The sequence below is a fragment of the Dromaius novaehollandiae genome, chromosome 14, assembly GCF_036370855.1.
Source record: "Dromaius novaehollandiae isolate bDroNov1 chromosome 14, bDroNov1.hap1, whole genome shotgun sequence".
In the NCBI taxonomy this organism is placed as follows: domain Eukaryota; kingdom Metazoa; phylum Chordata; class Aves; order Casuariiformes; family Dromaiidae; genus Dromaius; species Dromaius novaehollandiae.
Genome location: NC_088111.1, coordinates 8,437,575 through 8,449,935, shown reverse-complemented (window position 1 = coordinate 8,449,935; position 12,361 = coordinate 8,437,575). Strand labels below are relative to the sequence as shown.

Genomic DNA, 12,361 nt, shown 5'->3' with positions numbered 1-12,361 from the left:
GGGACATTTTTGGAACAGAAGTTTGGTCAGAATCATGTCTTTTGAGCAGTTTGGGGATTGACTACTACCAAAAACCAATATGGTTTAAAGGCATATCACAAATACAGGAGTCTTTCTAAGATCATAGAATGGTCTGCAAAGAGCTTTTGGTCTGCTGAAAATTAATTTGATATGCCTTCCTTCTGCTGGCTGAAAGGCAGTGGCTTCAATCTGAAGTTTCCTGTGTTTCTGGTTAGTGACGCACCAGAAAGCCTGCGTGAGGCTCTGAGAGTGAAGCCATCTAGAATCAGCCACCAGGAAACAGACACAGAGCTATAGGCTGAACTGAGGTAAGCTGAACCTGGAGCTGGCTTGGTAGCAGTGGTATTTGTTATATTGCACAGTGTTACCCTGAGATTGCTCTTTCATGGAAGGGATAGCCAATGTGGAATTTGTACTTCAAGTGAATGAGATTGGTGATGATGTAGATATGAAATGATTAAGAACTTGAAGAAATGCTGAAATCTATCTAGAATGCCATAGGTGTGTTGGACAATGCCAGCAACCTTCTTAACCCTCAGGAGTGGCTTGACTGCTAAGCAGATCTGCTACACAAACTGAAGTCCTTGTTTTGCCCTCTGATAACTAATTCATTAGGAACAGAAACATCTTCTGCCTGTTGCAACTCCATTGAAATCAACAGATTTGCATGCAAGAGTCTGGGGCAGAGGTTAGTCTGCCGTTTGTTGCTTTTCAGCTAGCTCTGCTGATTTGTGGGTGAGACAGGAGGCTCATTTCACGTGGGGGAAGAATTACAGATGGGAAATGGCGGCTGAAAGAAACACTTGGTCTTGTGTCTACAGTTTTAGGATCAAAAGTGAACATGAGTCTTACCTAAGGTTGGTGGGCTACATCCAGCTTGTGTGATTCATTTGAGTGATTCCATGCAGTCTGTAGTGCTGCTTGGGTTGTAAGCTCCCCGGGGTAGAGACGATTTTATTAATGACTTCAGCTCTTAGGCACTATGCCATTGCAGACAGGACTATTACTAAATATTGATAAAGAAAATGGGGCAAATGTGTGCTCTGTATCTGAATATTATCTTTCAGCTCCAGCTCAGCTGAAGTTTTGTACAGGTAGCAGTATGGTGTGATAGTTTAATAGAGATGACAAAACAAATCTGAAGCATCTATTATTTTATGGGCCCAATTCCATTCTATAAATTATGTTTCTTAGTGATACTTGTGCAAGTAAGTAATAGCGTTAACAGTACTAGCATTAATACTATTTTTATTTTAATAATTCACTCCCTACATAAGTCTCAGATCCAATTAGGGATGACTGAATGTTTTAGAGAAACATGTAGTTTCTGACCCTCACAGTCAAGGCAGTTATCGGTTCAGCTATTTGTGAAGTCTACAGCATCAGTCCAGAACTGTCTACAGTACTACGTTGTTTTTATGTTATTAACACATTATGTTTTGTCAAAGAACTTTGCAATGGGATCTTTCATTCTGATTTTAACTCTTTCAGGCAATATTTCCAAATCAGGATTGTGATCCTGTAAGATGCCTATGGGACCTTCTACCCATATGGATAAAGTCCTTCTGATTGCAGAATCAAAGAAAAAAGACTCCCAACTCTAACTGACCTCAGGGGTAGGGAAGCCTTATCCAGTATCTCATATCTTGTTCTATAATCTGAAGATAGGAAATATGAGTTTCCAAGGGCTTTTTCCTCAGTAGCTAAGCAGAAGGAAAGATCCTACCATACTAGCGTATGACTGTACTTCACCATAGATTCATCAGCAGTTAGAAAAAATGTTTCATAAGTGATCACATATTTGCTTATTCAAAACCATATTGTAATGTGAACAGCATGCCAATGAAAATACAGAATAGTCCTACCTTTTCCAAAGCTACACAGTCTAGACCTCAGTTTCCCCAGTCTGTGGTGTTTATTTAGAGCTTTGGTTTTGACCTAGATCCAGTTCTCATTTCTGAGTGCTATGTGAAGTTATGACTTCCTGCAGTTTTCTTCTTTAGGTCATTAATGTATATGTATGCAAAACTGAGAATTTCAGCCTCTTGTCATATGAACTATATCATGTTTTCAAGAAGAATCCTTGTTTCTATTTAAAGATATTCACACAATATTGTAGGCAGGGAAAAAAGATTGGGCCATACATATTTCTTATTAATTGCTTTAACTTGACTTATCTGGTTTTATAAGCAGCATTGGCAGGGGAGCTAATTGCGTCGAAGTCAGTGGAGAGAAAATAGAGGAAAGTTCCTACTCACAACAAATTAAGCTTTAATACTGCAAAGTTGTCATTATGAGTATCAAAGGCTGTTGAAAATCATGTTGCTGGGAATAACTAGGGGGCTTGTTAATGCGGCCATGATCATCTCTCTGACAGAAGCTCACTTTCTGAAATTCAATGTGCAATTTTCCTTAGGTTCACATCTCATTCCCATACTGTGGTTGTTTCATTCTTAGTCTCCTTCTTCTTTTATCTCTCTGTTAGGAACGCATTGTTCAGCGTCCACAAAGCTATGCAATGGATGATGAGCAAGTCTGAAAGGAGCCTAAGTGAACGCGAGCTCCTGGCTTCCATATGAATGGTACTGGGAACTTGGGTTCCCTCGACTAAGTTATGTTGAGGTCCTTGCATACATACAGCAGATTTCTAATTTCTTCTTCTCATGGGTCAGCTTTGAAAGACACTGTTTTTTCCTACCCTGTCCTTGTTTTAGGAGAATAAGCCCTAAAAGAGGAATATTTCTTCCTTTCTGGTAATCTCTAAAATATCCTACCTTTCCCATAGGGACTGACCCTTCAGTCTGCGAATGGTTGGAACTGTTATTGACATCTGTGGCAGTTTAAAAAAGGACAGAATAACAGAGATATTCTTCTGGAAGTTTAAAGGCTCACAGAATTTGTAGCATTAATGTAGACGTGTCTTCAGGATTTTTTATGCTTTCTTGTGTATGTCTATCACATACAAATGTATATGTGGAATTTGTTTTCTATTGTTCCTCAGTAATTCTTTTTTTTATTGATTTTTTTACCACATATAGTAACATTAAACAAAGGCATATCAGTAACAATGCAGTAGGCAAAGAACCCATGTATGCCTGCTCTACTTCAGATGTTTGACCTTGTCTCATTTATGCTAAGATTGCTATACACTGATCATGCAGTAAGTAAGCATTTATACCCAGTTTAAGAGCCTCTTTCATTTCCAGAGTGATGTAAATAAACATGACTATAAATGATAGCTGTTTCCACTATTTCCTGGGCCAAATGATGATTTGGGCTCAAAATTATGTATACAAAATCCATGACCAATTGTGTATTTTAATTTGTAATTATCACAAGTGCACATGCTAATTGCTTGTTATGCAATAACAGTAAATTCAAAAAACCGTTTCACTTTTTGTAGCCCAGACATTTGCAGTGTACAATGATTAATTAATTGGGAACTTAAGAATAAAATTCTCTATGTGAATGATCTCTATATATCTATAAATAGTTACATGCAAGATTCTCTCAGCACAGCAAATCCATACATTTTTGTGTAATCAGTCAGGTAATTACATACGTACTGTATTCCAAATGCTGACCTTCATATCTGTGTGTTATTTAGCTTTTAGCCTCTTTAGCAGTGGGCTGAGAACTGTATTTTCATTGTAGTGCACTGAGTATGCTTTCTCTGATACTCTGTGGTACCTTGCAAGTCTATACAACAATACAAAGCTCCTCTTAAAGGAAGCAAATGTCCAGAGCCATCTGGACACGTACTTAATTTTCCAGTGGTGGACAAAAATATGTTTCAGACAAGGGCAGGAATGGCAGAGCAGAAGGCGGGTGGTTAGAACAAATGGGAAAGCATATCCACTGGCAAGCTGTGCAGACACTAAACTGATCCATGTCAGAGCTTGTCACTAAGAATTGACTCCAACTACAAGGAGAATTGTGCCCCTTAATTGGGCCAGCTGCTTAAGTGCCACAGCACTTGAGCCTAAGAAGAGGGTTAACTTGGCTCGAGCTTTATCTGGTGCTGTTGTGCGAGTCATTGGCAGATGATGGTGGGATGAAGACAAGATCTCCTGCCTTTTAATGTTCATCTTGATGTTCTAGGGACCCTCCTCCTCTACTTTCTCTGATACTAGCACTTCTTCTTCAGGATCAGGCTCCCACTAGATGAGACCAGGAGTCCTCAGCATGGATATTTCCTCTCCAGTGGGTCTGCACATGCCAGGAATCTAGGTCAGGATGGAGAACGTTAATAGGTCGTTGCCAGGTTTGTGTTTGCCAGCTGGAGCAAAGCACATTGCAGCAAGGACATGTGTATAAACCCATTCCCTGTGGTGGGACCAGCTAATTGTTCAATAGTGCCAGTGAAGAGGAAAGCTCTTGTAACTCTTCTGATCTCCAACAATTGCAATCAAATACTAGGCAGGAGAAAAATCAGACCTGATACTCTGATATTTCTGCTTATGCACAAAAAGCAGTGGAGAATGTTGGTATAAGACAGGAGAATTTAACATGCATAGGAATTTAGTATGCATTGTATTAATTTGCTTGATGAAAATAACTTTTTTGTTACCTACATTCAGTGATTCAGCATAGTCGAGACAAGTCTTCAAGTAAAATAAATGTGTCTAGAGGTTTTTTGGGGATGAAGATTATATTTGAGTCAAATTAAAAAGTGGTCCCTACTGTGGTGGATGGTTAAGCTGTAAAATTTAACCAATGAGGGGGTATAAATGATAACCTTGTTTCTAAAATACCAGCTCAGCTGTAAACAGAGCAGGTGCAAGCCATGTTTAATCCATGACCCCTGGGAAATGGTAATGCTAATTTCTGTTGTCTTCTTGTGCCAGATGCCATCCTCCCTGAATTTCTAATTGAGAGCACTAGCTAAAAAGACTGATAAGGCGCAACTGAGCACCTGGGTCGCATCAAAATGAGAATAGCTTTGTTAACTGCTGCTCATTGTAATGTCCCACTGTAGGCTACACCTGTGGTATGACTTTATAAATAGATAACCTGATCCTTGTTCACACAAGGTTAATTCAGAAGTTGTCAGCTTGTTGGGCAGCTTTCCAGACACCTGCTGATGGCACATACTAATAACACAAGATCAAATCAAATTTTATATGCTTAATCAACGTGGTTTATTAAGACTTAAAGTAGCTTTTTTGTTATCTATAAAATTTCTAGTCTGCTCCTATGTTAAAATGAAGTTTCAAGTGGAAATGGTTTCAACCTTTCCTGACTTCTTGCACTTTATACATCACCTGCCTCCAGTTGGAGAGACTCCTAACACATTCTAAAACATCTGGATACTCAAAGTTGCTTGGATCTGATTATGTATACTTGCAGAGGAATTAAAATTTTGAAAACGTTAACTGTTTTCTCATCTAGTTCAATATGTTAATATGCTTTTTGTCAGGCTACAGTGACAGGCGCAATACCCCATGGAGTTTACAGCATTGAAACAGCACATCCTTTTGTTATCATACACAGATCTGAACAAGAGAGCCTTTTGCTGAACATCCTACAGTCTTTGGATTTTAGGTTGATTGTGGATTTTTAGACTGAATTTCCTGCATGTTCAATTATCTTACATTTGGGAATTGCAAAGAAAAAAATACAACTTCTCAGCCACTCCTTGTTCCTACTTACTCAGCGTATGTGGATTCAGAAATAGTCAACAATTTATCATCCACCCCCTCGGTACTGTTCAGAAGTCATTTCGATTCTATGATGTCTGATACGCCATAAGCATCCTACTCGGGTGCATCTGTTGATCGGTACAGTACTAGATAGCAAAGGAAAGCACCAGTTCTCTATATCAATTAATGCATTTTTGCTTTGGAAAGTGTATTTCTTTCCTGGATTGGAGAAAAATTGATAACTAGTAACATTTATTGAAAGAAATTAGACCTTTTCAGATAGGCTTTGAAAAGTAGCAAAGGGGTGAGCATTTTGAAAAATACCGTCTTTTGTGCTTGAATGGTGGCTGCTCATACAACATGGGATTGTTGCCTGGATTTTCCTGGAGTTCACTGGTAAAAACGTGAGGCTCATTCCTGCATATACAGGCATAATGAGTAACATCAGTCACATAAGCAGTCCTGTTCCCTTGTAGGTTCTGTCCAGAAGTCTGTAGCGTGGTATTAGAGGCCGTGCACATGCTGTTACGATGCTGGGATGAGGGGTAAAAAAAGAATATTCCACGCAGTGAGTTGAGCTCATTGAGTTGTTAATATTGGGGATGGAAACCCAGTTGCACCAAATGTGATTCTCACTTAAGTTTTCACTGTCTGTCTGTAGTTCATAATCTGATACTAGTGTCAGAGCAAGTTCACCTGTGAAGACTAAAAAACTTTTTAATAGTTTTGTTTCTGCTGGATTAGTCGTATTAAAATGACCAGGAAGCGATTGTGTAAGATGAGAGGCCTTTGATTCTTGGGTGATCTTTAGACACTCAGACTGCAGTGGTAAAGAAAATAAGCTGCTTAGTTCAGGTCTGTTGTTTTTGTAAGTAACCAGTTAAAATTAATATGTAAACTTTTAAGGTGAGACACTCCTTTAATAGTGCCAAGGTTTTTCAACATGTGTCTGTAGTTTTTCTTTAGCACGTTGTCCTCTGTCTAGAGCATTAAACTTTCTCATTGGTTTTCCTTTCCTTCACTGTAATAACTTTCCTTTGAGTTTTTTTTATAATGCTTTCATCTTCTGTTCTGATTACCAAATACTATAGAAATTTATGTCCAATTACTGCCTTCAATAAATGCTTCTTGTTGTGTATATATATTTAAAATAATCAGAGATGGATGCAGTAAAAGTCAGATTCATACACTACGTAACATCTGAAAAACTGGAATAATGTCTGAAGTTTGTGGTTTGAACCCGTAACTATTAAATGAAAATATCAAAAGTTATATTTGCTGGTGCACACTTGCTGGATATATTGATTTGTGCTCCTTGCTCTAATATTGATTTCCTTACATACGTCTATGTCATTCCACAATTGGCAAGATTCTTCCTAATCCTGCTTAATTTGTTTTGATTCATCTTCGTTTATCTTGGCCTAATACTTGCAGCTAGTTGGTCATGTTGAAATTTCAGTGCTTCAGAAGGCAACAGTCATCATTATAAAAAGAGTAAATAAGATCCAAAGCATCAAAATTTCAAACCAAGATATATCCCTTCTTCCTCGACAGCCCTTCAGCAAACTGTCTTCCTTTAAATCTTGAATCCTTGTTTTTTCTTCCAGGTGTGCGGTTTAGCTTAAAGCATCAAGGACACCAATCTGTATGTTAACAGCTTGCTTATTGCATGTTGTCCCCCTTCTGGATGTGGCCTCTAGATCCAAACATGCCTCTTTTAAATTTCTTCTGGCAGTATTGTCAATTATTTCCTAACTGGGGTGAGCTCTCCCCCTATATGTAAAGTGGTCCTTAGCCTGAAGTCTTTGCTTCTGCTCTCACTAGAACTGAAAAGGAGAAGGAATGCAAGTAGTCTGAGATCAACTTCTGGTTTGATTTTAAGCTTTAGCTTGCTCAGGTGTAAAAAGGAAATAATACTCGTATGAGGGAAGGGGTTAAATTATTTTTTATAAAGTTACCTGAGACTGTTAGGTATGAACGCCTATGAAAATGGAAAATGTTACATTAATGGGCAGGTTGATCAAGAATACCCTGTTTGATAGGGCTCATGACACAGCTCTGAACAACTCAATTCTCTTTCAAACAGGTGGCACATTCAAGTGGTGATATATATTATTTATCAAATTTAATTAGTATTAGAATTACTTTTTAGGGGGACATGCAAATCATTTTATATCCTCTGTTCAAATGTTTGCCTTCCTTCATTGAAAGGATTTGTGCTGAAGAGATCCATGCCCATCTAGAGGACCAGAAACTGAGATGCTGCTTTTTTGGCAAACTTGCTTGAGCAGTGTTTTGCACCTACAAGATGCTGATTTCACAGAACCATGGAACGGTTGAGGTTGGACGGGACCCCTGGAGATCATCTAGTCCAACCCCTCTGCTCCAGCAGGGTCACCTCGAGCACATTAAACATGGCTAATTACAGGACTGTTCACTGCAGCCTGTAGATGAATCATTCGTTGTCAAAAAGGCCCTGATTCTATAATCCCGAGATAGTTTTGCTAAATCCTTGTACTTCCAGCTAAAATTCCTTTGCAGGAGCACTGTTCTTGTCATATTACACCTACAACGTAAAAACACCTGAAGCCTTAAGCAATAACGCTTATTTGAGTAGTCTCAAACCGGACAAGTTTTTGAGAGTTGTTGAACAGCTTCGACAACTACTGCCTTAATGAAAGTACTGCATGAGTAAGGACTGGATTGAAGCCTCGTTGTTTGATCTGTTGCCTCTTGCTTGGTCTATCTGTGAGAATAATCTTTATGTTTTGCTTTTTTCTTTTTTTCTTAGCACAGATATAATGTATATTTAGATGAGTACTGCATTAGACATTCATGTGGTTAAACACTTTCTCACTGTATTGAAAACTGTTTTGCTGCATCTGGAACAAAATTTAACTGAGCACACAGTTTAGCATTTACTAAAAATAAATAGGAAAGAACAGAAAATAAGCAGGATAGAATAGCAAAGAACTTCTAATATAGCTTTGACAGTTCTGCAACAACTTCTTTACATGGAGGGTCATCACTGTACATTTCCTTTTGTGTTAATGGAAATTACTTAGCTAAATCTCCTCTCTCTCACTGAGGAGAGAACAGACCCACATAATCTTTCTCTTAAACAGTTGATGAAAGGTTCTGTAGGAAGCCTGGGAGACACATGTATTACTACATATGTCTTTTAGTCCAGTGTTAGACAGTGGTCTGCAGCATAAAAAAAAGTTTCAAAATTGGCATTAACTGATATTTTGGCTGGCAACATCATCAGAGTGCAATACACAGGGAAAGAAAATTACACACTTTTGAGTGTAGTTCTTCCAGCCAGGATGGAACCCTGTTGATGAGAAATTTATACTGATATTGGCAATTCTTATGCCTTTTAAAGAGGGTACTTAAATGTTTTCACAAAAAGTAAATTAATTCATCTGATATTTATTCCATAGGATGGCTCAGTGGACTAAAGTGAAATCAATCTGATTTAATAAATAAAATAATAAAGTTTAACTAAGTGGAATAAAATAAATCAAATAAGACACATTTTAAATTAAGATCCAACTCCTTGTCTTCATGTTAAGATCACTTGTTTGAAGACAAAAGTAGGTAGCACTATTCCAGATCAGACCCACCAGAATACAGTATGTATTTCTGAGTCAACAGAAATGAAATTTGTGCTAAATTTTCTGTGATGTTAGTGACAGATGCAAATCCAAATCTGAAATATTTCCCAGCAAGCATGTAATTCCTTAAAGCATTGTGCCAAGAGCCTTGGGACCATTATTTAACTAATTTTTAAATTAATGTAACATGAATTTTCAACCAGTGCTCAAAATATGCTGCCTTATTTTCAAGGGTACATGTCTGTATGTGCAAGGTTAAGCATTTGTGGGAGCAAATCAGGGAATTCTGTTCTAAACCCATTCTGAAGTGGCAGATGGAGACTAAGGGAAAAACATTTGACTCAAATAAGCAGATTTCCTTTACCGATTGTTTTAAATATACTTTAAGCATTTTCCTTGAGAGCTATACAAAATCATTTTATACGCCACAGTATTGGTGCAGTAGTGAACTGAGAAAGCTAGCCCCAGTTATATAAAAACACAATTAGGTCACTTACAAGTGGAAGTGGATTTTAAAATCAGTGATATTTATTTTGTCTCTATTTAAATCAGGTGGAGAAGCAGATCACTTTGTTAAAGGTGTAAGATAACATGAAATAAAAGGTTATATATAAAATAATGAGAGGGTATTTTTTTCCCTGTGGGGGAAATTCTTGACATTCATATATAAGGAAGCTAATCTTTATGTTTGATACAGTGACCTGGAAAAAAGGAGCCCTGGGTTCTGGTGTCAGTTCTGCCCCTGATGCTCGGTGATACTCTGTTTTATACTAAGAAAATTGTGAATCTTTTGGGGCTTTATTCACAGTAACGTTGAAGACCGTTAACACCCCTCTGGCAACTTGCTTAGTCTGCTAGACAGTATTCCTTCCACACCAAAAATGTTATCAAAAATATTTAAGAAAATCAACTGAAAATGAAACCGTCAACATCCTTTAGTTGATTCAATTATCCCTCTCTAAAAAAAGGTTTTAACACCTCCCACACAGAACAGCAGCTTCAGTAATTTGGCAATGTTAACAGTGCATAATAAAGAAACATGAGGCTGTGATATGTGGTAATATATCCCATTTTGTGTGCAGGAAGATTTTTATTTTATTCAAGTAAACACATTTTCTTTGTAAGTACCTTTTGGACTGTTTGGCCTTATGTTGTTCATCCCATCAGGCTCATATAATTGCTACAAATATTTAACCACAGAAATTGTAATGGGTGAATTGTAACATTGCTGCTGATAGTAGAGAGGAGGATAGGCTTTGCATCTTTGTTTTTGTAATGTTCATGATGTATTTGAGGCTAGGGAGTAGCTGTGACTCACATGCAGAACAAAGGATTGCAAGGTTTGGATATTTAGCTTCTGCTCCTGGTTCTGCCAGTGACTGATTCACTGCTGACCATAAATGTACCATCATTATAAAATAGTACTCTGACAAGTCCTTTTAATGATATGCTAGCATAACTTCCCAGATGATATTACAACATGATTTTTTATCAGTGAAGTAGATCAAAGGCCCAACATTCAATGATGATAGGGTTGGTTGTGAAGTAAAGCAGTCTGCTGTGTTTAAAATGCACTGCATGCTTTCCACTATTGAAATGAGAACCCTCTCACATTGCAAACCCACTGATAGGCTATAAATGAAGCTTTAAACATTATGTATGTTGCTGGCCTGAACCTCAAAATTATTTCCGTATGCGATTTGTGTGGTCAGTGATAGATGTCAGAAATACCTTAGACTCTAGATGCTGTAGTAATAGGTACGTTAGATTTGCCCATGCAGTCATACAATAAATGTGCTGTAGTTTGGATAAAAATGTGGATGTAATGTCAGCTAGAGGGAGACACATTCACTTGCAGGGGCCTCAGCCATGACGTCCATCCTCAAGGAAGGGGGTTTGATGGAAGTCCACTGAAGGACTAAACTTGATGTTTCCAGAAATATTTCAGAAGATATTTTAGTATATCTAGACAAAGACTGCATTTTTACATCAGTACCAACCTGTTTAAATTGAGGTTGTGGTTGCTTGTACATGAAAAAAACAATGAGTAATGTATTACATATCACTGATTTTAAATGGAAAGGATCAAATTTGCCTTTGTCCATAAAATCTACAGACAGCCAGACAAGGAATACTTTGGAATTATTTACTATTTTGTATTGCTTTTTTTTTCATTTTCACAATAAGCACATGCATTAATAATAGTTTATTAAACCAACAAAAGAGAAGCTTGTCTTCTATATCACATATCAAAAATATTTCCCTTGGAAGAAAAACTAATTAGAACACCTTAAAAAATACGGGTCATTTGATTATACAGATAATCTTCAAGCCAGGGAGAGGATAGCTGAGCATAGACACAGACTTGATAACAGAAAAGTAGTTATATTTTAACTAGATTCCGGGGGTAGGGGGAAAATTACCCTAGAAAAAATTTCTTAAAGTCACAGAAGGATTTAGGTTTCTGTGTGTGTCTTGCTGGACATGGTATTCTGAGGCCTGCTGTGAGCGCGAGACTTTCCTCTCACGAAGCCCCAGGGGTGCAGTCATTGCACGTTTCTTTGGACAATTTGTTCTCTCAAATCCATTATATAATCTTGACATAATTAGCCTTTCTGCTAAATTATTGGGAAAATGGAAATCTAGTTTGTTGGTCAGGTGATACTTCCCTGTTTCCTCACTATATGGAGAGACCCACTGCCTAGGATTAACGCTTCCCTTCATGCTACTTAAAACCGTTACGTTGTTTCACGCGCTTTGAGTTCAGAACTACAAAGCTAAGCCTAACCCAGCCGAATCTCTATCCCCGAGCTCTGCTCGTGCCGCTCTTTTGCCGCAGTCGCTCCCCCGCTTGGAGGTGCAGAGATGGCGGAGGGTCGCCAACGCCCCTCAGGTCGGAGGCTCCTCGTGCCCCTGTTGCAGAGGGGCGTGAACGGCCGAAGAAGGAGCCCGGCGCGGCTGTGGCCGCTGACGCCCTGGGGCTTTGTGGTGGTGGCATCTGCCCTTTACTGGTGCCTTGGACTTGCCTCTCCCGCTTTCGGCCCGGAGTCGCGCTCCGGGTGCGGAGGGGACGTTAAACAA

At 38.5% G+C, this 12,361-nt stretch overlaps 1 long non-coding RNA gene across 2 annotated transcripts in view; it reads left to right on the top strand.

The window, feature by feature from the left end:
• Positions 1-9,925, top strand: part of LOC112992845 (uncharacterized) — a 63,727-nt gene extending 53,802 nt beyond the window's left edge. Inside the window, exon 3 of one of the 2 annotated variants that reach the window (XR_003261621.2) lies at positions 7,875-9,925. This is a non-coding gene — a long non-coding RNA (uncharacterized LOC112992845). Of the gene's footprint in view, positions 1-4,168; positions 5,827-7,874 lie in introns of those variants that run through there. The other variant, XR_003261620.2, reaches the window with a different exon arrangement.
• The last annotated feature ends 2,436 nt before the right edge of the window (positions 9,926-12,361 follow it).